This window comes from Peromyscus eremicus, chromosome 16_21 (assembly GCF_949786415.1).
Source record: "Peromyscus eremicus chromosome 16_21, PerEre_H2_v1, whole genome shotgun sequence".
In the NCBI taxonomy this organism is placed as follows: domain Eukaryota; kingdom Metazoa; phylum Chordata; class Mammalia; order Rodentia; family Cricetidae; genus Peromyscus; species Peromyscus eremicus.
The window spans coordinates 26,834,843-26,854,133 of NC_081432.1; the positions used below are offsets into that span (position 1 = coordinate 26,834,843).

General features: G+C 45.7%; 1 long non-coding RNA gene across 1 annotated transcript; it reads left to right on the plus strand.

Annotated features, from left to right (window-relative positions):
- Positions 1-18,655: 18,655 nt before the first annotated feature.
- On the plus strand, positions 18,656-19,008 carry LOC131926484 (uncharacterized). The gene is made up of 2 exons (XR_009383497.1): positions 18,656-18,761; positions 18,894-19,008. It is a non-coding gene; the product is annotated as an uncharacterized LOC131926484 (long non-coding RNA).
- Positions 19,009-19,291: the final 283 nt, after the last annotated feature.

A 19,291-nucleotide genomic window follows, 5' to 3' on the forward strand; every position in this document is an offset into this window, starting at 1 on the left:
TTCATGATTTCATTTCTGTTCCACTGTGTGTTTCATTATCCATTGATCTGTTGAAGGACATTTAGGTTGTTTTCATTTCTTGGCTAGTGTGAATAGGATGGTATAGCTGGAGTTTTCCTATGTCCACCCGGCTCATGCAGCCGCTCAGACCCAAGTAAACACACAGAGACTTATATTACTTATAAACTGTATGGCCATGCAGGCTTCTTGCTATCTAGTTCTTATATCTTAAATTAACACATTTCTATAAATCTATACTTTGCCACATGACTCGTGGCTTACGGTATCTTTACATGTTGCTTCTCATAGTGGCAGCTGGCAGCATCTCCTGACTCAGCCCTCCTGTTCCCAGAATTCTCCTCTCTCTTTGTACTGCCTATACTTCCTGCCTGGCTACTGGCCAATCAGCACTTTCTTTCATAACCAATAAGAGCAACACATTCACAGCATACAGATATCCACAGCAGGGTGGCTGTGCACATGGCTGAGCAGAATCTGTGGAGTAGAATGACAGGTCCTTTAGGCATATGCCAAGGAGTGGTATAGCTAGGTCATATGCTAGATTTATTTTAGTTTTTAAAGATTCTCTGTACTTATTTCCAGGCTAGTTGCACCAATTTGCATTCCCACCAACGGTGAATGAGGATTCCTCCTTCTCCACAACCTCAACAGCATTTGTTGTGTTGATCTTAGTCATTCTGACTGGGGGTGAGATTACCCACACAAGCTGTGCCTTCTTTGCGTCTAAAATGGGAATAACATCAGTACCTACTATACAGAGTTTCTCATGGCATTAAATAAAGTAATGTCAGCAAACACACCTCTTCTCTGCTGCGCTCAGTGTGGCATACCTGGACTCCAGCCCGGTCACATGGATACAGTGGCTGGATCTGGGGCAGCCATTTTGTAGCCTTAAAGCACAAAAGAATTATAGCTACCCATTGCCACTGAACCTATGCTCTAAAGGCACAGTTTAGTTCTGTGTGAGGGGGAAATCTGTGAGAGCCACTGAGATGGCTTTTCTGTAGTTACTTGTAGTTACCCTTTCAGCCTTCCTGCCACAGCTCAAGCTGCTCAGTAGACATGATTAGTCATAAGTTAAACCTCCATTGAAAGAAGAAAATTAGCAATTTATGGTACACTTGTCTGAGGTGTGTGTGTGTGTGTGTGTGTGTGTGTGTGTATGTCTATTTGTGTGTGCATATATATCTGTGTGTGTCTGTCTGTCTGTGTGTCTATTTGTGTGTGTGTGCATATGTGTCTGTTTGTGTGTCTGTCTTTTTGTGTGTATGTGTGTATGTCTGTGTGTGTCTGTGTGTATGTTTGTCTGTGTATATGTCTGTTTGTGCACATGCACGTGCGTGTGCGTGTGCGTATGCGTGTGTGTGTGTGTGTGTGTGTGTGTGTGTGTGTGTGTATGCATGCGCGTGTGCTAAGGCCCACAGGAAAGTTCAAGCTGTTTGTTCTTAAGCCAATTTTATAACTTGCTATTGGGCAAGATCACTCAGGATTTTTCTTCCTTGCACATAAGGAGGTAGACTACAGCAGGTGTTTCTGGCTGCCTGGCTGTGATGTGGGGGCCTCTGCCACGGCACTTTCTGTGTGCTGGTTTCCGAGGCCGAAGGAGACGTCATGCTAGTTGGAGGAGCAGCCACAGCAAAGGCAGGCGGCACTGCTGGTGTGACCCATCTTGTGAGGAGGCCCTGAGAAGGGGAAGGGAAACCCAGGCACAGGGCATGGGGCGAAGGCTAAAGCCAGGAAAACAGTCAAAGTTTGACCTGTAATCTGAAGCCAGATCAAAAGCTCTGGGGTGGGTAGCTCACACCAGCCTTCCCAGCCCCTGGGGACATACAAGCCCAGTTGGAAGACCTCCAGGTCTCCCTCAGAGCCTGAGGACCTGCAGGCACAAGTCAGAGGGGAGAGCTGTGGGAGCCCCCCCCCCACAGAGAAAGGGTTGGCATAAGGCGGGGGCAGCACCCTCCAGCAGGTGGACAAAGAGAAGAGAGAGAGATTGCAAGGGAGGACAAGAGAGAAGTGCCAGGCCCCACCTCTCCAGGCCACTCCGTGGTCTCCGTCTGCCTGGTGTGTGCCCTGGCACCCAGGCGGTGTGGGTGGGTGGGCTGTCTGCGGTTGGCAGCGGCTAGGCCTGCACAGGTGGTCGCCCTGAGGCACACAAAGGCTGCCAATACCCTCCACCTCCGCACCACCCCAGGATCTAAGGGCTTCTAGGTGGAGAGAAGCTTTTACTCAGTTGCATGAGAGGGGGCGATGTAAGGACGGTTTTGCTCTGGGACAGTGGCAAGTTAGAGAGGATCTCAACTTTTCCTCCGAGCTTTGGCCCCCTCAACTGTACACAGGAAGGTATTTCCAGTTGAACAGAAGGCTGTAGGTGCAGTAGTGGAGATGGCAGGGGCCCCGAGGATGGGGAAACCTTTGGTTTTCATCCGAGCGGTAAGACCTTGGGTCCGTGCATGAGTAGACTGCACCAGCCGTTTTATGAGGCTGGGAACTTTATCATGGGTGCACAAGGCCCATCCAGCGGGGACTGGCTGAAGGACCCAGGGCTGGTTACTTACTAAATACACCAATTGCATCCTGTCCCTTCAGTTGTCAGTGCTGGAGGTTGGACCAGGGCTCTGATTCTGATGCCAATTGGGATCATGGGAGTAATTCTTTCCCTGTCTCCTATCAACCCCAAAGTCTCATTGGAAAAAGAGCCAGGAGTTGGGGGCGGAGGCGATGAGCATGAGCCATGAGAACACATTCCCTATCGGACAGTTGGCAGAGGGCTGTCTGTATGGCTTACACAGAGAAGGAGTACAGACATATGGACAAAGGTCCCCACCTGGACTTGATCACCCCACCTCCCTGATCATCCTGGCTGTGAGGGATGACAGCAGAGCTGACCATTTGGCAGCCCTCAGGCAGCCAGGCCCCGGTGCCAGGATCCAGCTGGATCCTGCCCAGGGTGGGCAAAACCTCTGTCAGAACCAACCAGAGGGAAGCAAGGCTGTTGTCTATCCCACAAACCTGAGCTGCTCTTTTTTTTTTATTATTATTTTGCAATACAATTCAGTTCTACATATCAGCCACGGATTCCCTTGTTCTCCCCCCCTCCCACCCCCCTCACCTTCGCCCCCCCAGCCCATCCCCCATTCCCACCTCCTCCAGGGCAAAGCCTTCCCCGCGGACTGAGATCAACCTGGTAGACTCAGTCCAGGTAGGTCCAGTCCCCTCCTCCCAGGCCGAGCCAAGCGACCCTGCATAGGCCCCAGGTTTCAAACAGCCAACTCATGCACTGAGCACAGGACCCGGTCCCACTGCCTGGATGCCTCCCAAACAGATCAAGCCAATCAACTGTCTCACCCATTCAGAGGATGCAGAGATCCATGGCTATGCCCTGGGTGGATCTCTGGGAGTCCAATTAGTGAGAATGAGGAGGGTTTATACGAGCGAGAATTGTTGAGACCAAGGTTGGATAAAGCACAGGGACAAACAGCCAAACGAATGGAAATACATGAACTATGAACCAATGGCTGAGGGGTCACCAACTGAGCTGCTCTTAATGACCACCCGCCCGCCCTAAAGCCCTCTCACCATCAGAGCTGTAGGAGAAAGCACCTCAGGAGAAAATCCATAGCAATCTAATCGCATGAATTGAGAACTGTTTGTAAATCACTGCATTGCACTGCGTTGAGCCCTGAAGAGCTCCACACTGTGTATGAGTGCAAGCAGGGGGTTCTAGCCGAGGCCTACAGAAAGCACTAGTGTCCTCATCCTGAACGTGCCCATGTCCAGCAGAACTGAGAGTCTGCTGTGCTATTGGGTTGACCATAAGCCCATCAAACAAGCAAATCCAATAGAAGTGAGCACGGCCCTTGGGGCCCGAACTCAAGCAGTGGTATAAGGCAATACGGAAACCAGCCTGTTTGGTAAACCACTTGGCTTTCCTTGTACATATATCCACAAATGGATCAAAAAAAAAAAAAATCCCAGAAATGTTGCACCAAAGGGAATGCAGCCTATATTTTGGAATTGTGTGTGTGTGTGTGTGTGTGTGTGTGTGTGTGTGTGTGTGTGTGTGTGAGTGTGTGTATTTACAGGTCTCTGCTCTCACTGCCTCGCAATAAGTAGAAGAACTTCAGCGAGATCCCTGGAGCTCCAAGGAAACTGTAAGCCACAAAAGAAACAAAAAGACAGCACGGGAGAGCAACCAGCTATATTCGGTGTCATCCTCCACCCCTTTAGTTTAGGTTCCAGGGCGACAGCTGATGAGGGCTGCTAAGTTTGGGGGATCCTCAAAGACAGCAAGAAGTAACAGAGCCCCAGGAGGCTGATGGAGTAAGCAGGTTTCCAGATGTCTGCGAGGGCTTGATTGTGTAATCAATCACTGCCTATGCCAAAGCAAAACAGAATGACTGCCTTGGAACCAGGAAGTGTGTGTGTGTGTGTGTGTGTGTGTGTGTGTGTGTGTGTGTGTGTGTGTGTGTTCTGTGAGAAGATTTCCTCCCAGAGGAAACCTTCAGGATATTAAAGGGAGATAAAACAACAGAATATTTTAAGACAGGATGCTGAAGGGGAGATGAAAAGGGGGGTGAGGGGTGAGACACGTCTGCCCCGTAGGGAAGTGCCTTAAGACAGGAAGTCAACAACACAATGGCTTCAGAAAGTTCCTTAAACTGATCAGATTCGCTACTTTACCCCACCTCCACACACATAGAAGCTGTGGGGCCTGCTAAGAAAGACACAGACCATCTGATCTGCCTGGGAAAACCAGAGGCCAGCTGAGTTGCCTGGAAGAGAAGCAGACAAACTGAGCCACCTGGAAGGGACACTCTCCAACCTTTTGAAGCTCCCTGCAGGCTGTGCAGTGTGCCCCAGGTTTCTAGCCTTGGTGAGATGTCACTCCTCATACTGGGGCAGGCTTTTTGGTGACGCAGCTTTGAGTAATCTCTGCTCCTATTAGTAACACTTACAATTGCAGTTTTAATCTTGGAGCTATTCCCAAAATCTGAGGTTGTCAAAGGGTCCAAGGGGAAAAAAAAAAACATCACTACAGAGGCCTGGGGAAACTGAGGCCCAGGGTGGCTGACATAGGTCATTCTAGACTGTACACTGTACATCATGCAGTGAATCAGCCACTGAGAGAAAAGTTTACACATGAGACATGAGATCAATACTGCCATCTCCAGCACTTAGGCTAAATCTGCTAGTTCTTTATAGTGTAGAAAATTTCATGTGGTCTATTCCACGTGGTCTCAAAAAGGCCACAAAGACACAGCAAGGGTGGGAAGTCGAGAAGAAAGGCATCTCCGTGGGCCCCAATTCTCTCCTCTTGTTTAATAAGATGGAAAATTGTAGTGTGTGGTGGAGTTCCCTTGTGTCTTTACCCCAAAGTGTTCAAAGCCAGCCTTGGCTATGTAGCAAGGTCAAGGTCAGCCTGGGCTATCTGTCTCAGATTGAAAGAGGGAACGAGGAACAACATGAGGCTGGACTATATCAAGGGGTAGCCAGACTGTTTGAGAGAGGGAAGAAAATCCATGTGGAGGGTGATGTAACAACCCAAGGCTAGCACATAGACAAATATCCATCCTCCAGCCTAAGCTGAGTAAAGGAAGACTTGGAGTGTGTTTCCATCACACTAACTCGAGCTCCTCAGCCGGCATCTCTTCCTTACCCTCTGACACGTTCCACTTAGAGTGAATGCAGCTCGTAGGAGACCATAAAAAGCAAAAGGTCTGATGTCAGCTCAATTCCTTCCACACCTGACCGGTTATATTGTCACACAAGGGCCTGGTCCCCACTTCCATGGAACCAGCACCCCACAGGAATCTGAAGATGACTTTGCCCTTCAACTCTGCAGTCTGCTCGCTGCTCAGAAGTACATAATATTTATTAGATGGCAGTTATGCTACTGTAAATGTCAGAGTCAAGGACAGAGCTGCCATCCATCACTGAGACCCATTAGAAATAATTTGCGGTATCACACTGTCATTTACAGCGCTGAGAATGTGGAAACCTAATGTCTCTTTACATTATTCACATGGCACCAGAGATCAAATTAATCAACATGCTGATTCCTTTCTTGAAAAACAAATGGTGGTAGCTTATAGCATGAAGCAGTGGATTTATGGGAGGCACTAGAGAGAATTAATTAGATATCATTGTCATAATGAGGTTCTCTCAAGTGAGACCCGTAAGAACAAAATGGACATCTGCAAATGCCTTGCCTCAACCCTCAGTAAACCTAAATAGTAAAAAAAAAAATCACTCCTAAAGATAACTGTGTAAAATCAAAGGCATTGGAGGAAATGTTTGATTTTTAATGAAAAGGTAAGGAGTAGATTAAACCCAGCAGATGGAAAATCAGGAGCAGGGCAATTTTCTTTCTCTCTCTCAGTCTTCCTTGTACAGCAACTTCAGGGGTAATACTGAATTGTTAACCGTGTTGTAGCCAACTTCTTCCTCTGAGCTCAGGAAGACACCACGAAGTGTCCCTAGGACATGGTCACTCATTCCATCCAGTGGGTGTCTACAGACTCCAACTATGTGCCAGGCACCGGACACAGCATGGTGGGGGAGAATAGAGAAGGTCACACACAGGTAGATGACCTGTCTGAACTTGTCTCCCCTGATTCTTGAGATCTGTGTGCTTTATTGTACGAATTAGAAAATGTACACAGGCCCAGGCTGCCCCGGAAAGGAAAGAGCTACAGTTACCCTCCTTTTCAAACCTAACTTGGGCAAATTGTCTCAGTTAGTCACAGAGGCTAGAAATAGAGAGGGTCTCCTTTGAGTGTTTGTCCATGGGGTCCTAAACACCCCTAAACACCCCAGAGATGTTGGTTTGGGGCTAGCACACAGGTTTGGCCATTGGGAACAAGGCTAAAATGAGGCCACACAGGCTGGAGATGCTGGGACCCTTTCCCATAAACATATCTTAAAGAGCTGCTCAGGTTGTGGCCTTGACTTTGGCCCAGCTGTGAGGTACTGTACCTAGGTCCTCTGATACTTTCAAACTTTCTGCCTTTCTTCTGGAACTAGGCCTGGAACTCAGGTTGCCTCTGGACTACACTGGTCATAGGGCTGGGACCTATGACTGGGCACAATGCAGATGGATGATGCTCTAATAAAAGGTGGCCAGAGCAGGGGGGAGGTAGGAGAAGAGCATGCTCCTCAGGCTATAAATCTGGTAAAAAGGAATCTTCTGGAATGTTCTTACATACTTCCTAAAGCAGCACCCCATTACCAATCTGAGATAGCAAGACAGGACACACTTTCCCGTGACAAGCTACATAAAGCAGATTAGTTAATGCTGACACAGAGTTGGTAAGGTAAATGGGAGCCTGGGACAAATAACAAGCCAGGCCACATGACACAGAAAGCTGCCTTGAGGAGCATCTTCTGAATGCACCTCCACTCACACTACAGCTGAGGATCGTGCCAGGTAGTCACTCTGGAGTTGACACCCCTACAACACAATGTGTGGGGCCTATGCCTTGAAAAAAATCCTATTTCTTGGGCTCTGTAACAGAGCTTGGGCTATCCTTCCTTGCTCTGGGTGTTGCCTTTTTTCTGGCACATTCTATTTATTCTTGAGAATGGCAAGGAAGAGAAGGGAAGAACTGGTTTAGTCTAAGTCACTTGGATAACCTGTGGTAGCATCACAATGGGTTTCCCCCTTGTGTCCTCGAGGTTTCTCTTCCTTGGTTCTGGAGGTTTTAATATGGTTGGAGGGGTTTTATTTAACACATACAAGGGGGTCACCACAAAAGAGACTGATTATGAAAAGGAGACTTAGCAAAGAAGGGAACTCTATGATGCCCGTGTGAGGTGGGCTTTGAAAGGTTGATGGAACTGGATGCTTTACGTTTATTTTTTATTTTTTTTATTTTTTTTATTTTTTATTTTTTTATTTTTTTGGTTTTTCGAGACAGGGTTTCTCTGTGTAGCTTTTGCGCCTTTCCTGGAACTCGCTTTGGAGACCAGGCTGGCCTCGAACTCACAGAGATCCGCCTGGCTCTGCCTCCCGAGTGCTGGGATTAAAGGCGTGCGCCACCACCGCCCGGCTACGTTTATTTTTTTAATCCCCTCTTTTTTTTAATGTGCATAGGTATTTTGCCTACATGTGTGTCTGTGCATCACATGTGTGCAGTGCACACAGAGGCCAGAAGAGGGCACCAGATCCCTGGAACTGGAGTTGTGAGCTGTCCTGGGGGTACTGGGAATCAAATGCGGATCCTCTGGAAGAGCAACCAGTGGTTTTTTAACACCTGCACCATCTCTCCAGCCCTGAGGATGATTGCAAAAAAAAAAAACAACAAAAAAAAAAAAAAAAAAAAAAACATTCCTTTACTTTCATCAGAATCATAAGACAAACATCTTTGTTTCTGGACCTTGGGAGATGGCAGCTAAACAGATGTCTAGATTTTCCATTGTTGAGAAGGGGCCTCGAATTAAATGAGAAGAGAAGTTGGGATTCGAGGCTTGGGGGAGAATATGCTTGAAGAAGAGAGTCTGAGACAGAGTCTTCCTCAAGTAGACCCCAGTAGAGCCATAGAGTGGACCAAGAAGAGGGGCAACCAAGCATGGGCAAGTATAACCGAGTCTTGGGGTGTAGTCCGGCTCCACTTTGGGAAAGAACAAAACCTGATGAGAAATACTGCATGAGGATGGGGAGGAGAGAGGAACCAGGGGAGGTGGGGAGATCCTTAGTGCTCCTTGGCTAGCAGTCAGGCTGGGTGTGGTGGATACCACTGGATGGCTCTGAGACAAGAACTGACCAGAGCTGAGGCCCTTAACGATACGCTCTACCTGTCTTTGCAGGTAGCCATGGGAGGATCCAGGCTGTGCTGCATCCTGCTCTGTCTACTTGTCAGCTGTGTCCTAGAAGTAGCAGGACAAGAAAACCATGGCACCTGCTCTGCAGGAATGGTGGCTCAGAGCCTAAATCTGAGAGGTCGGAGTGAACCAGGCAGAGGGGTGCCAACACCTGCCCATCACAGCCCTTACCCAGGTTGAAGCAGTAATAGAGTCAATGACAAGACAGAAAAGATTCTGCCATATGTGTTGGCTTTTATTCAAACAAAGAGTGACTGGAGAATCCTTGGGACCAGGACATCAATGCTAGGGATCCCCATCCAATGTGCAAAACAACCAAGAAGTGAGCACACATCCATTTCAATCAGTTACGTGCATGCTCCGCACCATTTATTAAGCTCTGGTTATTTGATAAGCACCTCAAATCTTTTTTAAAAGATCCAGGGGCTCACAAAACTGTTGGAAAGTGACTCGGGACAGAGGTGAGTCTCATCCCTCACGTAACACTAGGATCCTAGGCCTAGGGACGAACAGCTTGGCACACTGCAGGACCTGAGAAGAAAAGAGGTCCAACCATTCCCAACCTGACCACTGGCTGGGGTGGCTTAGTGGAAGCAATTCCTTAAGTATTGTTCCCTACAATTTGTCTCTGTCTTCTCTAGCCACTCAGAAATAATCCACTTTATAAGCAGATTTCATCAGTAAACTTTAGTCACACAGAAAAAAAAAGAGAGAGAGAGAGAAATCACAAATGTTGTATTGAACAAGTATAAGGAAAGCAAAAAGATATTGCTGTCTTATCTAGTTGGCTGATATTTTTCTTTTTTAACTTGAAAAATACACACTTTCCTTAGGGAGCCTGAAACAGGGTCTCACCATCCCTTTTGTCTTACCCTGACTTTGATTTTTTTTTTTTTTGAGATATGGTTTTACATAGTCCAGGCTGTCCTTGAACTCACTCTGTAACTGAGGTTAGCCTTGAACTCTTGATCCTCCTGCTTCTACCTCCCAAATACAGTGCACCACCATGTCCAATTAATAACACTGTTTTCTTCTCTAACTTATTCACCTAAGTATATTTCATACTGTAAACATGATTCTTTTAAAGGAAAATGGCAAGTGATCCAAAGACACACACACACACACACACACACAGAGAGAGAGAGAGAGAGAGAGAGAGAGAGAGAGAAGAAAGAAGGAAGGAAGGAAGGAAGGAAGGAAGGAAGGAAGGAAGGAAGGAATCCTGAATCCTATCAATCTGTTGATGGGAATTATAAGACTGAAGAAGCAGAAAGCCCGTTTTTCGGGATCATTAACTCGTCTTGTATTCCCATGGTCTAGATACAGAAATACATAACCATGAGATGGACCACTTGTTCTTGTTCTGAAAATGTCAATTCCTTTGTTCAGTCTCCAATCCAGCCAAAAGGAAGGCATGTGGACTGATTTTAAGAGGTGGCCAGAGGTTGCAGGGTGTCCCTGGCATGCAGAACAGCAACCCCAAGAGGTTCCGGTTCCAAAAACGATTGATTTTGCTTTTACAATAATTAAAAAGAAATGGAAAGGGGGATATGAGTGGTCTCAAAATCAGATACTGGAGAATAATTTTGGAGGCTTCCTGTGAATTCCTTGCAATTCAATTACGATGGAGTCCCAGGCCAGGATGCATTAGTATTGTGCCCTGGGGAGGGTCACTGGGCCGCAGCAGGGCCTGGGGCACCCACTTTGTCGGAGTACAATGTAAATAAAGACTTTGGACTCCATGTGCTTTTCAGCTGCTGCGGCTAATTTTCCAGGACAGTGCCAAATAATTGCCAAGGATGATTAAATTTAATGTCCCCTTTGGCATTCTAAGTTATGTCTTTGGGAAGAGAATCGGTCTAATATTTACTATTCAAGATGTGATTAAATCCTGGAAAGTAAATAAATAAATCATGCCTGGGAAGAAAAAGCAGATATATTCAGCTGTAGCTATTACATTTGGAAAAATTGGATTATGAAGAATTTCCACGTTTCTTCATCAGATTGCTTTCTCTATTCAAATTTCTCAGCTCCGTTGCCCTTCGGTGGATATTAACTGCTGACTGGGATGATGATGTGTCCTTAGACATACCGGCAGGAGAGGTGTACGTCATTGGCTAGCTCCAAATTCGCTAGAGAGACAGTCTTCAAGACCAGCAGGACTGAGAAGCCCTGAAAGAACCAGGATCCAGTTTCAGCCCTGCCAGATCACCGCAGACTCACTCTGGTTCTTCCAGGCCTTGGAGCTGTTCGTTTGCATCCTAGAGACGGCTGTTCCATAGACTTCCACTGCATGTGGGCGGCTTTTGCATCCCTGCGTCTGCAGATTCCAGGGGCCCCCAAGGGCCTCGATTTGAGGCGTTGGAGGAAATCTGTTAAGGGTTGGTCCTGCGCATCAATCTGGCCTCAGAACCGCGGGTCCCAATGCAGCCATGCAAGCCCTGCACGCAGGGTTGAGTATGCAGGGTGGAGGCCGCCCTGGGAGGGCAGCTCACTCCCAGGGTCCTACAGCTCGCAGACTGCAAGCTGGAGCCCCCGTTCCTGGTAGGGGAGATGTCTCACAGCTTTCTCCATTTAAAAGAATAGAAAGCTATACCGCTTTACATATGCTACTTTCACCTAATTAAGTACTAAATAAAGAAAAAGAGCAAAGAACCCATCCATGAGCTCACCATCCAGAACAAAAGCCAGCTTGGATTTTGTTTCCACGTAAATGGATTCAGGCACATCCTCCTGAAGTCTGTGAGACACTGTCACTGTCTTTCTCCAAATGCAGGCATCTTGTTGGGTACCCCCCACCCCCGCCACTCCCAGATATGCTAGATGAGGCGGCACAGCGTAAGAGTGCCCACTGAAGAGAGTGAGAGAGTGTGCTTGATTTGGGTAAAGGGTCTATGCTGGTAATCTTATGTCAACTTGACACACAAAGTAGTTTCCTGTAGAAAGCAGAAGGAACCTTAATTGTGAAAATGCCTCCGTAAGATCCTGTAGAAAGCAGAAGGAACCTTAATTGTGAAAATGCCTCCGTAAGATCCTGCTCCAGGGCATTTTCTTAATTAGTGATTGATGCGGGCACGGGAGGTGGGGGTGGGGGGTGGGGGGGTGTTAGAGCTGATTGATGGGTGGTGCTATCCCTGGGCTGGTGGTCCTGGGTTCTATAAGAAAGCAAGCTGACCAAGCTACATAACTGTTACACACATGCAGAGGGCCTACTAGATTGGTCCCATGCAGGCTCCCTAACAGTGGGATCAGGACCTGTCCTTGGCACTTGAGCTGGCTTTTGGGAACCCAATCGCCATGCTGAGTTGCCTCACCCAACCTTGATGCAGGAGGAGGAGCTTGGTCCTGCCTCAACTTGATGTGCCATGCTTTTATCGACTCCATCGGCGGCCTGCCCCTTTCTGAATGGAGATGGAGGAGAAGTGGATGGGGGAGGCGGGGTAAGAAAGAACGTGGGGGAGGAAATGGAGAAGAGGAGGGAGGGGAAATTGTGGTCGATATGTAAAATAAACGAAAAAAATTTAATGAAAAAAAGAAAGAAAGAAAGAAAGAAAGAAAGAAAGGAAGGAAGGAAGAAAGGAAGGAAGAAAGAAAGGCTGAGCAAGGCAGTAAGCAGCACCCCTCCATGTCCTCTGCATCAGCTCCTGCCTCCAGGTTCCTGCCCTGTTTGAGTTCCTGTCCTGACTTCCTTCAGTGATGAACAGTGATATAGAAGTGTAAACCAAATAAACCCTTTCCTCTCCAAGTTGCTTTTTGGTCATGGTGTTTCATCATCGCAGCAATAGAAACCCTAAGACAAGGTCCCTGTGCCGATAGCTTGGTCTCTTTGGACATGGTAGTGTAGCACCTGAGTGAGAAATAAGCACAGAAAACTGGCAGCAGCCTCCTGGGACAGCACTCCAGCCTCTCGCTAAGTACAGTCAGCAAAGGAACCTGTGTTAGGATTCTGCCATGCCAGCTATATGACTGCACATGCGCAGTTCATAGCTAAGCAAGGGGTCTTAGGTCATCAGTGTACTGCATGATTGCGCAAATGTGAGCAGTGTGGTCACACAATCAGCACATGCATGGCGTAGCTCCATAAGCCCACTTGCCCACATGCAGGGAAATCCTTAAAAGCCGGACACAGACTCCTCCCTCTTCTTCTGCTCGCTCCTCCTCCTCCCCTCTCCTCCCCATGTGTCTCTGCCCCAGGCCTGGCCATGCTTTCTTCTGTCCCACCCCCTTCCTCCTAATAAAGCTCTGATACTGGGTTTTGTCGTGCCTCGTGCCTCGTGACCTCTCTCACACCAGCACTCCTTATTATTTTTAAAACCAACAGTCCAGCCCAAGAGGGAGCCCACCTCACACGGGACCCATCCCTTTATTCCCCCTCCTCCCACTAAGGTGACTATCCTCTTGACTTGGCCATCATGGCAAAGAGTTAAAGAGGAACGCTGAGAAACGTGTGTTTATTTATCTAATATTTGCTACCAATATTTGTAATACATTTGTGAAATGTATTATTTAATATGTGTCAGGAAACAATCGTGTTGACTATGACAACAAACCACTTGGTAACCTTTGTCTTTTCAACAATCCACAGTTGCCCTCAGCCATTCCAGAGGATGCTTTCAGGACTTCTCAGATGGAAAACTTCCTGGAGGTTAATATAAAATGGTTACAGCATTTGCACAGTGCCTAAGGATTTCCTTCAGGATACCTTAATTAATCTCTAGGTTACTTTTACTATTGAGCACTATTGAGGTATTAAGTCTGTGATTGTTACACGATATAGTTCAGGAAACAATTACAAGAAAATGTGTGCCTGTGTGTTCCATACTGATGCGTTTTTTTTTTCTTCAAAATTCAGAACCCTGGACAGGAAAGGTCAACTGTTCCCAAACACAAGCCTGGGACTTGAAAGGTTCTGAACAACAAACCTTCATTGATTTAGATCTCAGCACTTTATGCTTTTTGATGTAAAACTTTATTTTAACAGCACAAATCAGGAGATATGGCAATTTTATAAGGACTAAGATTTATCTTTTTTATTTCTCAAATTTTCTATTCTAATTAAACAATAATGAGGGGGGAATCTCATGGGTGTCTTTCTCTTACTTATTTAGAATAAAAGAATTCTGCTTTTTAAAATTATGTGAAGGTCCTCTAACCGCAGATCCTATTTTCTTTACTAAGCTTAAAAACACGTTCATGTTGTAAAATCATCTCTACTAAACAGCTCTTAGGCAAACACGGATGATTACTGTGGCTCAGGGGTGATCTGTAGCAAAGTTTACACTTGAATTATCTGGGCTGTTTTCTTATTGACGCTGGCCAAACAAATGAACAATGTAATTAGAATACCAAGATACGTCCAATCTCTTAGGCGAATAAACTTCAGAGAGTAATTCAAAAATCAAATTTTACATACAAACGGCTTATGAATTGCCAGTAAACCTGGGTTAGGCATGAATTCAGGGACCAACCCTCTTCTAATTAGACAATCTCTTTTTGCAGGCCTCCTGCAGAGCCATGCAGGCAAACTGTCTCCCGATTCACCTCTATAGTGGCTCCCTAGCAGGGCACTATAAGCCTTCAACGCAGAAAGGAGCGATCCCTTGGGAGACAAAGTCTTACATGAGTTCATATGTGAGGTCCTGAGGATCAAACTCAGGGTATCAGATTCAACGGTTGACAGACTTCTTCCAGACACTGGGTCTGTTGGTGGAGTCGTGAAAAAGTGTTTCTTAATTCCTTTTCTCAATAATACTTATTTGGGCAGACCGAAGACTTGGGGCAATTCTAAGCTACCCCTGATTCTGTTTGCATCTCAAGCACTTAGATAAGAACTAATTTTCACTCAGTCTTCAAGAGACTGAGACAGCAGGGTTTGAGTTCGAGGCCATCCTAGGTTACACAGTAAAACATTGTCTTGATTTTATTTTTAGGCCATTTTTCTTTTATAAAAAAAATTTTATTATTTGAGAACTTCATACAATGTATTTTGATCATATTCACCCCCATCTCCTCCCCCTAATTCTTCCCAGACCCACCCCTATGATCCCCCCCAACTTTGTGTCTTTTTTTTTTATAACCCTTTGAGGCTAGCCTTGAACAGGTGAGCCTTCTGCTTCTGCCTCTTTAGCGTACCCTGCCCGTGGTACCAGCACAGCAGGCTGAACACTTCTTGAGTCTAACAGGGTTCTTAATTAGAGTTTCTATTGCTGTGATAAAACACCATGACCAAAAGTAACTTGGGAGAGGAGAGGGTTAATGTCACCTTACACTTCCACATCACACTTGGATGAAGTCAGGATAGGAACCCAAGGCGGGAACCTGGAGTCGGGAACTGAAGTAGAGGCCGTGGAGAAATGCTGTTTACTGGCTTTCTCTTCATGGCTTGATCAGCCTGCTTTCTTATGCAACCCGGGACCACCTGACCTAGGGGTGATACTGCCCACAATGGGCGGGGCCCTCCCATAGCAATCATTAATCAAGAAAATGCTCCCCAGGCTTGCCTACAGGCCAGGCTTACAGAGGAATTTTCTCAATCAGGCCTCGTTCTTCTCAGATGTATCTAGGTTTGGATCAAGTGGACAAAAATCAACCAGCACCATCGACCCCTCGTCAACTTGACGTACAAACACATCGTTACTTTTTTCTTTTAAAATTTCTCTTATAGTTTTCCTTTTATTGAAAATAGTTTGTTTTTTTTTTTTTTTTCTTATATGATGTATCATGATTACGGTTTCCTCTCCCCTCTACTTCTCCCAGTTCCTCCCCACCTCCCATCCCATCCAGATCCACCCCCTTTCTGTCTCCCATTAGAAAACAAACAGGCTTCTAAGGGGTAATAATAAAATAAAATAAAAACTGGCACATCAGAATAGGACAGAGCTAACAGAAGTAAAAGATCTGACCCGAAGGCTTCCTTCCCATAACTACCTCTCATCACACCAGAGGGCACCGTGCAAGCTTCCGAAGAAGGGAAGTAACCAACGACAGTCCCACTCAGCTGCGATGTCCGTGAGACCACAACGATGATCCACATGGCACAGTAACCCGAAGGGGGCAATCGTGGCTCATATACCTTGGTGGTACCCAACAACTCTCTAACTGGACTTAAAACCCACTCAACAAGAGAAAAACCATGCGTGGTGCTGGAAACCTAGCCAAGTACCCAGGGCTAGTGAAGTCACAGATCTTGGAGGGGAACCTACAACTGGAACTTTACTAAACCAACATAACCCCTAACTACATTCTAAATATTTGTTCTGATACCCACAGGATATGTGTGGTTCTTACCCCTTATCAAAGAAACTTCTCTTTGCAACAGTTGGAGACCATTACAGAAAACCACAACTAATGAAAATTCAGAGTTGTGGAGCCCAGTCCCAACTGATTCTACAACACAACTCCTGTACCTCAGGCTCAGGGATTATGATGGGAAGGAAGATGGGAAGATCTTAAGAGTCAGGGGAACATGGAGTTTTGCTGTGATAGCATACCCCCTAAGAATGTCAGAAGCTACACTCATGAAGTCTCACCAACATGGCTGACTAAACATGATGTGAACAAGAATGATGCCAATAGAGATGCTGACTGAGAGGGGGGAAGCTCATGAGGCCCAATCTTAGACAAATGTCAACTGCAGTCAACTAATGAACACTAAGAGTAGGAGAACTAACTAGTCTTCCCCAGAGAGGAGCACACCCATTGGTTACCTACTACCAAATGGTCATTCCTGAAAACACATACATACGAGTAACAATACACAGACTGAGAAGGTGTATATACGTATTTAGCAAGTATACGTGTATGTGTGTGTGTGTGTGTGTGTGTGTGTGTGTGTGTGTGACAACAATGAAAGACAAAGAGGTCACAAATGTGGGGGAGGGGCACTGCACAGAAGGGTTTTAGAAAAGCGAAGAAGGAAATGATGTAATTATATTATAATCTCAAAAAAATATTAAAAGTCCCACAGTCTTTAAAAATTCAAATACATTTTTAATAAAAAAAGGTTTTAGGTATATTTTGATTATATTCTTTTCCCTCTACTAACTCCTCCCAGACTTTCCCCACCTCCCTGCCCACCCTTTCAGATTTTCTCTCTCTCTTTCAAAAACAAGTAAACAAAAAACAATAAGATAAAACATATATCAAAACAAAACAAAAAGTGCACACACACACAAAAAAAAAAAAAAAACCATGAAATCTATTTTGTCTTGGCCAGCTACTCTTGGACATGGGGGTTGCCCTGGAACGTGGTCAAATAACACTGCATTTGAGAAGTCTGATTTTTACCTCTCCCAGCAGACATCAATTGCCAATGTCTTCTTAGTTATGGGGCAGAACTTTGTGTCCACTTCTACATCTCAGGGCCGGGATTTTTGTCTGGTTTCAACCTGTACAAGCCTTGTGCATGCTGTTACACTCTCTATGACATCATGTGTGTATCTGTCCTGATGTATTGGAAAGTCTCCCCTTCCACATGGATCTCTGAGCCTAGAGAGGATGAGGTTGATAAAGACATCCCATTTAGGGCTGAGTGAACCAAAGTCTCTCACTCTCTGCACATTGTACACTTGTGGGTTTGTGTTAAGTGCCATATACTACAAGAAGCATCATCTCTGATGCTTTGCTCTGTGGGTACAGTAATATGCCTGTGGTGGTTTGAATAAAAATGGCCCCCATAGGCCCATAGGGAGTGGTACTATTGGGAGGTGTAGCCTTGTTGGAGCAGGTGTGGCCTTGTTGGAAGAAATGTGTCACTGGGAGCTGGCTTTGAGGTCTCAGATGCTCAAGCCACACCCCATGTGGCATTCACTTCCTTCTGCCTGCAGATTAAGATGTAGAACTCTCAGTTCCTTCTCCATCATGCTTCCAGCCATGATGATAATGGACTAATCCTCTGAAACTATAAGTCAGCCCCAATTAAATGTGTTCCTTTACAAGAGTTGCTGTGGTCATGGTGTCTCTTCACAGCAATAGAAACCCTAACTAAGACAATGTCCTTCGGAGTCATTTTATGGCTATGTTCCTTTGGTAGCATAATAGTAGTAGATTTCCCCAGGGTCCATGACCTATCTGGTATCTGACTTTTGGCCACTTTAGCAGTGTCAGATATGTGTCCTAACTCATGGAGTAGGCTTTAAATCCAACACAAACTGGTTGGTGGCTCCCATAACATTTGTACCACAATTGTACACTATATTTTGCAGACAGGTCACCATTGTAGGTCACAACGTTTGCAGCTGTGTGATATTGATGACTACCTTTCTCCTATGGTGGTGTGCGGAGTATCTTCCAGCATCTTGAAAGCTTGTCAGTAGGGGTGAAACTTCTAGTTGGGCACCAGAGTGATTTAGCTGGATTCCATTACATTTTCCTGCAGCTTGCAGCATTTTTCCATGTTCAATGATGATAAGTGATGTCTGCAGAGATGGGGCCTTACACCAGGTTGTGGAGAGTAACCAATAGTCTTGGCACTAGCCTGGGTGTTTGGAGTTGGGGGCGGGGTGTCTATGGGACATATTTAGCCAGTGACTCAACAAAATGTAACCCATTCCTGGTACTGAGGATTTTACTTGGTGGCATATGATGTCTAGTTGGGACATTCTCTCTCCCATTCTATGCTAAGTCCGTTATATTTCCTTTTATATGTATGTACATTTTAGGAAGCTCCTGTGATAGTAGGTCCCCATATGGCTTTTCAAAAGGCCTGTAGTGTTAGTTGTCCTTTCCCATAGTCCCTCCTTTACTCTGCCCTCATATCTCCCTCCCCATTTAATGCCAGTATTCTAGCTTCTTTAACCCTTTATGACACCGTATTCTAGTTCCCCTTCCTCAGGAGATCCTCTCCTCCCTCCTGGTCCCTTACTGGCTACTAAACTTCTGTGGATAGTCTAACTGAGACACACACACCTAAATCCTAAAAGGTAACATCCACATGTAAGAAAAATCATGCAGTATGCGTTTTGGGGGGGTGTCTAGATTACTTTACTCAGGATGATTGTTTCTAACTCTATCCATTTACCTACAAATAATATAATTTCATTTTTTCTTAACAGCTGAATAATATTCCATCATGTAAATGTGCCACATTTCCATTATCCATCATCAGCTGACAGACATCTAGGCTGTTTCTAATTTCTGGCTGCTCTGAATAAAGCAGTAACGAACATGAATGAGCAAGTGTCTCTAGTAAGATGTAGAGTCCTTTTGGTATATGCCTAAGTGTGGTGTAGCTTGATCTTGGGGTAGATCTAGTTTTGGCTTTTTGAGGATCCTCACACTGATTTCCAAAATACCTATACTAGTTTGGACTTATACCAGCAATGAGTAAGTGTTCCCTATTTTTCACATCCTTGCCAGCATGAGCTGTCATTTGTTTTATTGATCTTTACCATTCTGACTGGTGTAAAATGAAATCTCAAAGTAGTTTTAATTTGCATTTCCCTGATGGCTA